At 42.9% G+C, this 14,610-nt stretch overlaps 1 protein-coding gene across 1 annotated transcript in view; it reads left to right on the top strand.

Moving 5' to 3' along the window:
* PPP1R14C (protein phosphatase 1 regulatory inhibitor subunit 14C) overlaps positions 1–14,610 on the top strand; it is a 90,836-nt gene that overhangs the window by 73,858 nt on the left and 2,368 nt on the right. The window lies entirely within an intron of this gene.

Consider the following 14,610-nt stretch of genomic DNA (forward strand, 5'->3'; position numbering starts at 1 on the left):
CACGTAATTAGTGCACAAAGATTCTAGTGTCTCCTCTCTCGGCTCCTTCACTTGACGGCCACGGTTGTGTGATTAAGTTATTTCGTGCATGTATTCCTTTACTTTGTAAACCTTCGCCAGACACCTCCCGTGTATTAAACACCGTGCCAGGAAAACAGAGGGATAGGGCTCCTGCGACTAAGTAGGAGTCACAAATCTGCACGTAGATGGTCTTGCATGCTTTGTAACTGCATAAGTCATGTTTTGCAGATTTTCTGCAGCTTCCTTATTTGCCCAACGTTAGATTTCTGAGATTTGCCCGTGTTGACGCAGAAGGCTCTAGTTCATTCATTTTTGCTGCTGTGGAGCGTCCCTGTGTTATTACTGTAACGTATCCATTCTTCTGGTGATACTCACGTAGGCTGTGTCCAGTTTTTTATTGTTATGAATAATGACGCATAAAATAACTCTGGATCTGTTGACTCACGTACACAGTGTGTCCAAAGAATATGCCAAGAAATGGAATTGCGTGGAAATATGTGCGCCAGCTTGCATGCCCACCAGCAGGATTTGAGAATTCTCTTTTAACCTCATCACCCCCATGCCCGGCGTTGCCAAACTGTACAATTTCTGCCAATCTGATGATATCTTGTTGTTTTAACACACCTTGTCCTGACTGCTAGCTAGCGAGGTTGAACACATTTTTCTTGCATGTGCTCATGTTTCCATCTTTGGGAATTTCTGTTTCAAATCCTTTGTCCACTTTCCTTTGACTTGTGTTTTTCTTGTTGATTTTTAAGAGTTGTTTATATATTGTGGATGGCCATCCTCTGACCTTTATGTAGGTTGCAAATATATTTCACAAACTGTGGCCCTTATTCTGCTTGTGTTGTCTTTTGTGCACAGAAGCTTTACCTTTTTTTTTTTTTTTCAACGTTTATTTATTTTTGGGACAGAGAGAGACAGAGCATGAACGGGGGAGGGGCAGAGAGAGAGGGAGACACAGAATCGGAAACAGGCTCCAGGCTCTGAGCCATCAGCCCAGAGCCCGACGCGGGGCTCGAACTCACGGACCGCGAGATCGTGACCTGGCTGAAGTCGGACGCTTAACCGACTGCGCCACCCAGGCGCCCCCAGAAGCTTTACCTTTTAGTTGAAATCAGATTTATCAATGACATCCTTCGTGGCTTGTGCTTTTTAAAGATTTGTGCCTAAGAAATCTTGTGCTACTCTAGTGTCTGAAAGATAGTCTTCCTATATTTTGTTCTAAAACTTTTCTCTTTTACTTTTTACCCCCAGGTATTCAAACCATCTTGAATTTGTTTTTGTGTACGGTGTGAAATAGGGATCTAATTTTACATTTGCCATGTTGTCCCAGTACCATTTAGTGAGCAGTCAGTCTGTCCTTACCCCGATGGATATGTAATCAGCTTGTATATCAAATGTTTCTAATACATGGGACTGACTTCTGGCTCTTTGTCTATCACTGCACACTGTGACATTTGTGTTACAATCAGTTCGAAGCAAGGGCCTGGTGACCCCATAATTTTCTTATTCAAACTGTCTTCACTATTCTTGAATATTGATATTTTTCTCAGAATTTCATTAAGCTTATAGATTAAGTTGGAGGCAAATGTAAGATCTATATGGTGGTTTGTTCAGGACACAATAATGGAAACTGTGAATTCCTCAGGGTGAGGGACAGGTTTGAGGAAGGGATAGGTAACAGTATGTTTACTTTTGGTCATTTGGAGATGGATGTGCCCATGTGACGTCCCTGTGGTGACATCTGGGGGCCACAGGAAATGCAGGCCTGGATCTCAGGGGTAAAGGCAGAGAGGGGATCTGAGAATATGAGGGAAATGGCTGGCCGAGAGATCGTGCCTTGAGGAGGCTGGGGACCAAGCTTTGGAGAATACCAGTGTCCCATCTGCAGGTCAGGGGGTAGAAGTAGGTGGCCAGCAAAGGGGAGCGAGGGGAGAAAGTCAAAGACTTGCAAAGACAATGTGGAGGAGAGTGGGCAAGACTCTAAAGAAAAGGAAAGGAAAGAAGAGAAAAGAAGAGCAAAGGAAAGGAAAGGAAAAGAAAAGAGAAAAGAAGAGAAAAGGGAAAGGAAAGGAAAGGAAAGAAAAGGAAAAGAGAAAAGAGAAGAGAAAAGGAAAGGAAAAGAGAAGAGAAAAAGGAGGATCTTATCACTCTACACTCACTAGAATGGCTAAAAACTGAAAAGACTGAGAACACGAGGTGTTAGCGAGGCTGTGAAACAAATAGAACTCTCGTACTCCTGCCGGCGGGAGTGTGAAATGGTACAACCACTTTCAAAAACTGTTTGGGTGTTCCTAAAAAGTTAAATGTGCATTATACACCTCTGCCATGGTACTGCTAATATTTACCCAAAGGAAACAAAAAAATATGACCCCACAGATACTTGTACGTGTATATTCGTAGTAGCTTTACTCACCACGGTCAAAGACTTGAAACAAACCGAAATACCCATCAGCAGGTGAATGGACGAACACATCGTGTTACATCCATACAATGGAGTACTAGTCAACAATATAAACGACTGAACGACTGATACGCACAACACAATGAGTGAATCAGAAACATTATGTTGAGTGAAACAAGCCAGGCAAAAAGGGTACATAATTAATATTCCAGTTACATAAAATGCAAACTGTAGGATAGAAAATAGGGCTTGGGCGGAGGGGGGATGAGCTATAGAGGGAGATGAGAAATTTTAGAGTAATGGCAGAGATCTGTTATCTATCTGTCTATCTATCTATCTATTTATTTAATGTTTGTTTATTTTGAGAGGGAGAGCGCTAGAGTGAGTGGGGGAGGGGCAAAGAGAGTTGAAGAGAGAATCTCAAGCAGGCTCCATGCTGTCAGCACAGAGCCCAACACAGGGCTCGAACTCATGAGCTGTGAAATCATGACCTGAGCCCAAATCAAGAGTCAGATGCTTAAACGACTGAGCCACCTAGGCGCTCTGATCTGACCTTTAAATAGGTATAATTTTATAGTATTGTGACTTGTAAGACAGATATATATTTGGTCATTCAGATGACCAGAATATATTGCTTATTTAGAGTTCCTGACTCAGCTCCCCAAACCCTCAGAATTTCCCGAGCCATAAAGCAATGGGGACATCTTCTGCTATAATACTTGGTTGGGCTCTTGTCCTCAGTTCCTGAAAAGCGTCAGAGCCACAAAGGTGAAATGGGTGTCTTGTTATTTATAACAAGCCCCTTTCTACCATAACTGGGTTTGTGTGGATGAGGAGATTTTTGTAAAGCACCTAAGGATGGGGGCTGGTTGCCGGAGGAACCAACCATGCCCATGAGGCTGGAACTTTCAGTTCTATTCCCTGGTTTCCGGGATGAAAGAGAGGCTGGAGATTGAACCAATGGCCAGTGCATTTATCATTCATGCCTAGTGATGAAGCCTGCCTAAAAACTTTGCAAGGACAGGGTTTGGAGATGCTTCCCTGTGCTACTGTGCTGGGCTCCAGGCTCCACGAGGACAGAAGTGCCATTGCTCATGACCTTACCCTATGGGTTTCTTTATCTGGCTGTTGATGCATATCCTATAATATATTGGTAATCTAGTGAGTAAATGGGTTTTCCTGAGTTCTGTGAACAGTTCTAGCACATTAATCAAATCCAAGGAAGGGGTCATGGGAACCCCTGATTTATAGCCAGTTTGTCAGAAGCACAGGTAACAACCTGGACTTGGGATTGGCATCTGAAGTGGCATCTGTGGGACTGAAACTTTTATCACCAGGTAGATAGTGTCACAACTGAGTTGAGTTCTTGGACACACTGCTGGTGTCAGAATTGCTTGTTGATGTGGGGAAGTCTTCACATGCATGTGTGTGTGCGCGCGCGCACACACACACACACACATTGGAATTGGGTCCAAGAACTCTTTCACATTTATTGTTCATAAGTTATTTCTCAATAAAGTTGATAACCAAAAGCAAGCAGAAAGGAGGGAAGGAAGGAAGGAAGGAAGGAAGGAAAAAAAGAGAAAGAAAAAGAAAAGGAAAGAAAGAATGAGGGAGGAAAGAAAGAGAAAGAAAGAAAGAGAAAAAGAAAGAAAGAAAATAAGGAAGGAAGGAAGAGAGTAAAGAAGGAAGGAAGGAAAGAAGTTTTCCTTAGCATTGTCAAACGAAGAGACCTTGGTCAGGGCATATGGCAGCGAGGAGCGCTGGCCAGACAGAGTCTGGATTTCAGCGGGCAGAAAGGTCAACACTCTAGCTTCCTTCTCTTCTCCCTTTTCTCCTTCTCTCTTTCTCCCCTTTTAGCTCCCTCCTCGTCCTCTTTTTGTTCCTTTCTAATTTATAAGTTAGCTATGAGAGAAGGCAGCTCTTTAGGGCTTTTGAGCTATTTATGTGCTGGGAAGAGGCTATGATCAGAAGGGAGGGAAGGTTCATGGTCTGGGGGAACCAGGGCTTACCTGGGAAACACAGTCCTTTACATACCTGGTCAGCCCTTCCCCCATATGTAAAAATTAAAAGATTGCTGTGTCTATCACACACACACTTCAAGTCATTTTAGTTTAGTTTGGAATTAGACTAAAATTACCTATCCTGGCTGCTTAATAAAAAAAAGATCCCCCCCCCAACCCCCACCGCCGCCCCACCCTGGGCACCGTGGTACAGAGTGAGGGGATTGTACCACCTGTTCCCAGGAGCTGAGCCCAGGTTTCTTATGGCTTTATTTAAATGTAGGGTTTGAATCCTGGTCTGACCACTCAGTAGCTGTGTGACCTGGGGAAAGCCTCTCAACCTCTCTGAGCCTATGTCATCAGACGGTTGTAATGATTAAGTGAGATGGTACATGAAACTGCCCAGAGTGCTTGTCACATAAAAGGTGCCCAGCAAGGATGAGTTGTGTCTGAACCCCAGCCAGGCCTTCAGTGCCCGGGAAAGCCTGGCACGATGTTAAACGAAGTAAGAGGTGCACACTGTGGTAAAGAGTCGTCCCCGGGTGAGTTCGTGACTAAGGAGGTGAACGCAGGGCATTCTCAGATACAAAAATGGTGCCCAGGACTGAGGTGGCGGGAGGGGCCCAGGGTCACTTAGAAAGGTGTTTATTAAGAGACAAAACTCAGGGGCACCTGGGTGGCGCAGTCGGTTGGGCGTCCGACTTCAGCCAGGTCGCGATCTCGCGGTCCGGGAGTTCGAGCCCCGCGTCGGGCTCTGGGCTGATGGCTCAGAGCCTGGAGCCTGTTTCCGATTCTGTGTCTCCCTCTCTCTCTGCCCCTCCCCCGTTCATGCTCTGTCTCTCTCTGTCCCAAAAATAAAATAAACGTTGAAAAAAAAAAAATTAAAAAAAAAAAAAAAAAAGAGACAAAACTCTCCATTGTTTTAAGGGAGGAGAGTTAGGTGGAGGGAGGGTAAGGATTTCGCCTGCAGCGGGACAGAGGCCCTGTTCAAAGATCCAGAGGAGTTAGGAGAGGGAAGAGCTCAAGGAGGGTGGGAGGCGGCGTGTTTGCTGCTGCTGCTGTGTGTGTGTGTGTGTGTGTGTGTGCGCGCGCGCGCGCGTGCGTGAGTACGTGCCTCTCTGAGTGTGTGTGTGCCCGAGTGTTCATGTGCCTCTCTGAGTGTGTGCCTGAGTGTGTGCGTGTGCACAGTCAAGGGCAGGAGTCCCCGAGGCAGGTGCTGTGGGAACTGAGACCCCGGACCAGGCGGGATGAGGGAGGCCAGCGTGGATTTTGTCACAGCACTTGTGGCCTTGCTGCCTGTGGTCCAAGCGCCTTCCCGTCTCACCTCTGTTCATTCATCAAATCCTTAAATACTTACACCAACCTTGAGGGGGCATTTTATTATCGTCGCTCTCAGTTTGCCGTGAGGAAAACTGAGCCACAGAGAAAATAGTTAGCCCTGCAGTGGTGCACGAGGATTTGAACCCAGCCCCCGCCCCGTTACAGAGTCCCCCTCTTAACCACGTGGCCACCCTGCTTCCTGCTGTGTGTGCAGAGGGCAACTCTCTCTCTGTAGGAAGGGACCCATCTGAGATCTTTTTAATATTTGTTTCAAAGGACCCTCCTGTGTCTGTAATCCAAGATCTTTGTTCCTCTTCTCTTTCCTTGCTCCTTGCGTCACCACGGCATTCGCGGCCCTGGGGACACAGGGCCCCAGCCTCCTGTTAAAGGCCAGTATGTGACGCCGTTCGTCCAGCTGCAGTTCAGGGCCTGGCCCTCAGCAGCCCACAGGAGCCCTGCCGCTGGGGGACGCTCTCAGGTCGAAGACTCAGGATGTCAGGGAGCATTTTGAAGAGCATTTGGACCAAAGCTGCTGAGGTAGCCTAAGAAACAGATGCCACTTGTCTCGAATGATGGGTCAGGGCAATGTCTGTTTGCCTTTTAAAACTTCTGGCGGTTAGCTGAAATCCTGTTTCCCACATTAGAAAACCAGAATGACCAGGTCTTCAACGTTTATTTATTTTTGGGACAGAGAGAGACAGAGCATGAACGGGGGAGGGGCAGAGAGAGAGGGAGACACAGAATCGGAAACAGGCTCCAGGCTCTGAGCCGTCAGCCCAGAGCCCGACGCGGGGCTCGAACTCACGGACCGCGAGATCATGACCTGGCTGAAGTCGGACGCTTAACCGACTGCGCCACCCAGGCGCCCCCAGAATGATCAGGTCTTAAAAACTGGTAGAGAGGTGTTTAGCTAATGAATAGTGTTCCTTTAAGGAGTGAGGGGGAGGGAGAGGAGAAGGACGGAGAGGAAGCCGGGCCATGGCTCCAGAGCACTGATTCTGGATTCTAGATTCCTTGTATTGACACAGGGCTTCTCATCTTTCAAAGTGTCTTGGAATTATGACCTTCTTTCAGCCTGTCGTCCACTGGGAGAGGCAAGAGCGGTCCCAGGCCTGGACTGGGCAAGGGCAGCGTGCACTGACCATCTGCCCTCCAGGAGACCCTGCGTGCACACTTAGCGATGTCTCACATTGACAGAGCCTATTTCCATGTCTGCTTGCCTCGCTGGCCTGGGGGCCCCTGCCAGGCAGAGCCTCTCCGTTTCTCTGTGCCCCAGCACAGAGGGTAGAGTCTGGCACGTGGTGGGGACTTGGTGCCTCTGTATTGAGCTCAATTGGCTTCAAGAGACCTGGGTTCAAATATTTTCACAAATATTTGTGAGCTTGGACAAGTACTTAGAATGAACTAGAACATCCATTTTCCCCGTCTATAAAATGGAAATGATAAAACTTACTACGTTAGATTCAACATAGCAAAATGGCAATAGGCTACACAGAGAAGGCCTCCAATAACTGTTCATTCCCTTCCTTGTCTTCAGATTGAGCCCAGCCCATGCCAGACCTAGTGCAGAACCCACATCCACCAGGGACTTTCTGTCCATCCTTTTAGCAGGGGATGAAAAGGTCAAAAAGGAGTCAGGAATGCCCTTTTTTGAGTGTCACAAAAGAGTATGTCCTTTGTGGTTAGAGAATCGTTTTCTTGTGGAAATATTGCATCTGGGGAACCACTTTGTTCATCCTTTTTATCGGCATGTTCTGCCGGCATCCGATCGGCATCCTTTTTATCTGCATGTGTACAAGTCGTGTGGTAAGAGGCCTGCTTGAAGTTAGCCTCCTTCTTTATAAATGCACACAGAACATTCACCACCACAGACGCATCCTGGGCCATAAAGCAGGTCTCAAATTTTAAGAGATTCAAGTTATACGAAGTACATTCTTTAAATAATATAATGAAATTAGAAATTGGTAACAGAAAGTTGTCTGAAAAATCCCCAGATATTTGGAAACTAAATGATACATTTCTAAATAACTCCTGGGCCAAAGGAGGAATCACATATGAAATTAGAAACTATTTTGAAATGAAGGAAGTGAAAACCAATTATATCAAAAACCTGTGAGATGCAGCCAAAGCAGTGTTTAGAGGTGAGCATAGGATACGAAATGTCTGTATTAGGGAAGCTTTCTAATAAATGACTTTAGAATTTATCTTAGGAACTAGGAAGCGAAGAGCAAATTCAACTCAAAATAAGGTGAAGAAAGGAAATAATGAAGACGAAAGCAGAAATCAGTGAAATATAAGCCAGAAAATCAATAAAGAAAATCAGTGAAGCAAAAGCTTATTCTCGGAAAAGAGCAATACAATTGATAATCTTCTAGTCTAAGTGGAAATAAAGATAGGAGACAAATTACCAATATCAAGAATGAGAGAGGTGACATCACTCTAGAGTCTACAGATGTTATGAACCTCATGCCAATAAATTCAGCAACTTACATGACATAGACAAATGTCTGTAAAGACATAACCCACCAATACATACAAAGCAAAGCAAAAAAAAACAAAAAACTCCAGACCCAGGTGGCTTCACAGGGGAATTTTCATCAGACATTTATGGAAGAAATTATACCAACTCTGTAAAAACTCTTTCCAAAACTTGAAAAGGAAGAATACTTCTCAACTCATTATACAGGGCGAGCAGTACTCTGCTACTAAAACCAAAGACAATAAGAAATGTAGGCAAGTATTCCACATGAGCATAGCTGCAAAATTTCTAAAGAAAATTTTGTCAAATTGAATTCAACATTATATGTCTATATCTATCTATATCTATATCTATATCTATATCTATATCTATATCTATATCTAGACACACACACACACACACACACACACACACACCAAAAATCAATCAGGGTAAGTCACCATGTTAAACTAGGAGGAAAAAGCCCTTTCTATAATTATGTCAACTGATGCAGAAAAAGCATTTGGCAAAATCCAATCTCTATTCCTGGTAAAAAAAAAAAAAAAAAACCTCTCAGGAAACTAGGAATAGAAGGGAAATTCATAAACTCTATAAAGAACATCTGCAAAAGGTAAAAGTCTACAAAAAGCTGCTGTAACTAACAAGTGAGTTCAACAAGCTTGCGGGATATGAGGTAAATATATGAAAATCTACGGCTGGTAACAATTGGAAATTGAAATAAAACTATACCCCTTATAAAAATATCAACAATATTAAACACTTAGAAATATATCTGACAAAAGATGTGCAGTATCTGTACGCGGAGAACTATAAAACGTTGCTGAGAACATGCATTGTTGATGTTCACAAATTGATTTATAGATTGAATGCAGTCTCAACCCAAACCCCAGCACGAGTTTTGTTTTGGTTTTGGTTTTGTTTTTTTTTTTGGTAGAAATTTACAAGTTGATTCTAAAATTCTTAAGGAAATTTAAAAGACCTAGAATAGTCAAAACAATTTTATTTTAAAAGATCATCAAAGGTGGCAGACTAACATTACCTGATTTTAGAACTTATAAACCTATCCTTAGAAGACAGTGCAGTATTGGCATAAACAAACAAAACAAAAAACTCCCAACTGACTTCACAGGGGAATTTTGATCAGACATTTACGGAAGAAATTATGCCAAATCTGTACAAACTCTTTTCGAAACTTGAAAAGGAAGGAATACTTCCCCACCTCATTCTATGAGGTAAGCAATACTCTGCTACTAAAACCAGACAGAGACATAATAAAGCAAACAAATAGATCAGCAATTCAGCCATTCCAGTCTTAGGTATTTACCCAAAAGAAATGGAAGTATATTCCATACAAAGACTTTTATATGAATGTTTTAAGCAACTTTGTTTATTATAGCCCCATACTAAAAACAACCCAAATTCCCATCAACCGCAGAATGGATAAACCGTGGTATTCCTATACAACAAAATGCTACCCAGTGCTTAAAAAAATAAAGAAAGAAGGAAATGAGTTATTAATAAATCCAACAGTGTGGCTGAGTCTCAAAATAATTATGTTGAATGAGAGAAACCAAAAAAGTAGAAGACTAAAAAGTACATAGTGTCATGGTTCCTTTTGTATAAAACTCTAGAAAACGCAAATTAATCTAATAGTGACAGCGTATTCCCCGGGAATGAGAGGAACAGGGGGAGGAGAGAGGGATTGCAAAGGAGCATAAGGAAACTTGTGGAGGAATTGAATGTGTCCATTATGTTGACTGCACAGATGGTGGACTTGTGCTGGTCGTCTGCAGTTTATGGCCTGCCAATTATACCTTAATAAAGCTGTTTATCCAAAGAAAGTCATTGTGAACCTTTTAGTGGCAGGAGTTTCCGTCCCCAGCCATTCTACTGAAACTTCTCCCAGCCAGAACACAATGGTCCCTTTCTTGCCAACCCTGGCTTTGAATCTGTCTTGACTTTCTTAACCTCTCATTGGCACTTGGCTTGATTGAATGTCTTTTCTTTCTAGAAAAGTGTTCTTTTCTTGACTGCTGAACAGCATATTCTTGGGTTTTCCCGCCTTCTCTTTGGTTTCTCCTTTTCAGTTTCCTTTGCTGGCCCCAAAACTTCCCCTTGAACTCACTTGCTAGGGGGCCTCTGGCCTTGGTCTTCAGCCGCCTTTTATTGTTTACGCTTTCCTCTACGTTTATCTCATCAAGCTTTGTGATTCAAAGTGTTGTCACCTGTGATGTCCAACAGAATTTTCTGAGATGACAAATATTCTATAGGCCCAATGACCAGTATGGTGGCCGCTGGCCACATCTGGCTACTGACTATTTGAAATGGGACCATAGTGTGAATAAGGAACAGAATTTTAAGCTGTATTTATTTCCATTCATTTACATTTAAATAGCTACACTATATCATTCCTATTATAGAATATAGAAATATAGGTTGCATATAAATATACTATAAATATCTATATTTATATTATTTATATTTATACCACTTGTATATGTGGTTGGGGGCTACTGCAGCAATCAACTTTAGTCTAGATCATTGTGTTTATAAACTGTGGGAGGTAACCCATGAGCTGGTCTTGACCTTTATTTTTTTTCAAAATAACATATCAAGGGGCATCACATATAGTAAGAGTTACATTTTTTTCAAGACACTTTTATTTTGGTCCTGTGTCTCTGGGGACGAGGTTCCTCTAAATATGTGTGTGGATCACATGTGGTTTTGTAGGGGGGGTTGTTTTTTAGTTGCAAGCCACCAATTTAAATGCTAGTGATGCTTGTTGCTTATGTCGTCAGCCGGGAGCTGAGACACCAAGTCATGTTTATCTGTCTTCCTAAGATCCCCCTCACGTATGTAAGGGGCACCGCAGGTCTGTAAACCTGCTTTTTTCCCCCCCGTCCAGTTATCCCTCATCTCAGCATAATGGCACCACCTATCTTCCAGTTGACGAGGGTGGAGACCTTCATCCCCCTTTTCCCTGTCTCCTTCCTGTTTTACTGGGGCCCCACATTCAGTCTAGCAAGGTCTTTTGGCTCTGCTTCTGGAATGGATCCACTTAATTTCCGTTTCGATTTCCATAAACTTTAAGGCCCTGGCATCCCTAGCCTGGATCTCTGTAACAGGTCCAAACTGGCCTCTCTTTCATTCTTTTTTTTTTTTTTTAATGTTTTAAATGTTTATTTATATCTGAAGGAGAGAGAGACAGAGCATGAATGGGGAGGGGCAGAGAGAGAGGGAGACTCAGAATCTGAAGCAGGCTCCAGGCTCCGAGCTGTCAGCACAGAGCCCGATGCAGGGCTTGAACTCACAAACCATGAGATCATGACCTGAGCCGCAGTCGGATGCCCAACTGACTGAGCCACCCAGGCGCCCCGTCTTGCATTCTTATCTTTATAAAATCCACTCTCCACGTGGCAGTCAAAGGGATCTTTTGAAAACCGAAATCAGATGATGTTGCTTCCCTACTTGAAAGTCTCCAGTGGCTTTCCATTGCATCAAGAATATTCTCTCAACACCTTACATGGCCAGTAAGGCCCTGGCAAGCTGACCCTAGCACCCCACTCATCTTGGCCTTTCCATACCAGGAACACCCACTCCCTTGCTTGTTTCTCTGCAGGGCCTTTGCACATGTGTGATGACCCAGGCCCCCAGACTTCCCCTGAGCTGGCCTCTCTATGAATTTAGATCTCACATCAGATACCATTTCCTCAATGGGCAGCCTTTCTCTGACTAAATTAGTGTCCCCAACCCAAGTCTGAGTGATCTGTTTCGGAAGTAAATGAGATATATTGTTACTTACGTGGAGAATTTTTCAATAATATGAACAAGAGACATCGAAGTATTTTTGATTACAGATTCTTGAATCTTCTTTGAGAATTATCTGTAATCGGTAAAATCCTTCAGTGCAAGTTTCTGTATGGAGAATAAATATTGGTCTTGCTGTTTTTTTTAACTTAGCTGAGCACCTCATTATGCAAATTTAACGAACACTTTAAAAATATGTATAATACGGTCTATTAAGTTACAGGCGTAAATCACACTAGTGTAAAATTTCAGAGATTTGTTGATGTTAATATATTATAAATACAAGTTATTTGCTGAAATTTTTAATCAGTAAGATTACTGCACATCATGATAGATTTTTTGAGAAAATTTGAATTTGATTTAAATTACCCAATTGCTTTTGTCTTGAAGAAGAAAGGTCGGTAGCTTAGGGTATATTATTCCTTATGATATTTAATCTTTATTTTTATAGTGAACTTTATGAAAAATTTGTTATAGAAATAGTGTAGGATAATTGGTAGGATTTGTAATTCTGACCTTGGCAATACAAGAAAAAGAAAAAGGAAATCTACACTGAAATGTTAAAGTTCATACAGCAGTCATTGGAGTAACAGTTTCCAAAAACAATGAAACTGAAACTGTGTGTTTCACATTACACTGTCTAAACCACATAGCAGGGGCGAAATAGATGTGCACTTAATTAACAAAATGAAAATTGAAAATAAGTGTGAAGACTTGGCATTATTTTTTTAAATTTTAAAAATGTTTTTATTTATTTTTGAGACAGAGAGAGACAGAGCATGAGCAGGGGAGGGGCAGAGAGAGAGGGAGACACAGAATCCGAAGCAGGCTCCAGGCTCTGAGCTGTCAGCACAGAGCCTGACGCAGGGCTTGAACTCATGGACTGTGAGATCATGACCTGAGTTGAAGTCGGACGCTTAACCGACTGAGCCACCCAGGCGCCCCCAAAACTCGGCATTATTTTAGAAAACTCTTTAGATTAGATACAATAGTGCTCGCAAAGTTAAAATAGGGCCTCATTTTACTTCTTATGTGTTCCATTCTGCCCAAGGTCAGAAGTGGCAGGGATGAAAATGTTTTTATCCTTTGACCCCTTTCTGGGTAGCTCTCCAAAGAGAATAATCTAAATTGCAGATTCATGCACCGAGATGTTAGTTGTGGCTTTGTTTATAATTCTGGAAAGTCAGGGACCAACCAAACATCCAGTGATGGAGAAATTAAGCGGAGTGTAGAATATCCATATAATAAAGGATCATATAACCACTGAAGTTAATTGTTAGGAAGACTAATGTTGTGGGAGAAAGCTGACATAATGACATAATGCTAAATTGAATAAAAGGACATATTCATACGGTGTGATCTCAATTAGGTAAAACACGGTTTTCATAGGAGAAAATATATTAGTGGTTCATTCTGAGGAGTAATTGTTGCTGGCTTATATTTTCTAAGTTGTTTAGGAAAATCATATAACTTTATAATAGCAAAAACATTACCAAAAAAAAAAAAAAAAGAAATTTGGTGGCTAACAAAATCCTAAATGTTTAAGCTTCTTGTGTTTTAGAGCTGGAGAGTGGTTGCAGAGATCATTTGGCCTGGGAGGCCGTGACTAAGCGTGGTTGGTAGGAGAATTTAAGAGTGGTTCCTCACAAGGCCAAGTGGAGAGGAAGATTTCTCAGTGGTTTTTCTCTTGGTAAATTCCCAACGTACTCGGTTCTGTCATTCACTGACTGCTACTTGCTGGTCAGAAAGTTTGGCTGTCCGCTTCTTCTGTGACAAATATAAAATGGAAAGACAAGGTAATTATTACCTAATAAATGGGATTTTTGGAGTAGCCAAAAATTTTAAGTCAGCAATGAAAGATTCCTGAAGGCCTCAAGTGGGAACTGTTCTACACTGTTCTTCGATCTTTGGGTGTCCATCTATGAATAGGATGTGAAATCATTTTAGTTGGTCTCCCTCTGCATTACCTTTTTTTTTTTTTTTTTTTTAATTTTTTTTTTTTTTTCAACGTTTATTTTATTTTTGGGACAGAGAGAGACAGAGCATGAGTGGGGGAGGGGCAGAGAGAGAGGGAGACACAGAATCGGAAACAGGCTCCAGGCTCTGAGCCATCAGCCCAGAGCCTGACGCGGGGCTCGAACTCACGGACCGCGAGATCGTGACCTGGCTGAAGTCGGACTCTTAACCGACTGCGCCACCCAGGCGCCCCTGCATTACCTTTTAAATGAAATTAGATAGAAAAGAAAAGGGGCGCCTGGGTGGCTCGGTCAGTTAAGCGTCCGACTTTGGCTCAGGTCACGATCTCACGGTATGTGAGTTCGAGCCCCGTGTGATCTCACGGTATGTGAGTTCGAGCCCTGCGTGATCTCGTGGTATGTGAGTTAGAGCCCCGTGTCGAGCCCTGTGCTGACAGTTCGCAGCCTGGGGCCTGCTTGGGGTTCTGTGTCTCCCTCTGTCTTTGCCCCTCCCCTGCTCACACTTCCTCTCCCTCTCCCTCTCTCTCTCTCTCTCTCAAAATAACAAGTAAACATTAAAAAAATGTTTAAAAAAAAGAATAGAAAATATAGAGTGTA

The sequence above is a fragment of the Leopardus geoffroyi genome, chromosome B2 (genome assembly GCF_018350155.1).
Source record: "Leopardus geoffroyi isolate Oge1 chromosome B2, O.geoffroyi_Oge1_pat1.0, whole genome shotgun sequence".
Classification (NCBI taxonomy): Eukaryota; Metazoa; Chordata; class Mammalia; order Carnivora; family Felidae; genus Leopardus; species Leopardus geoffroyi.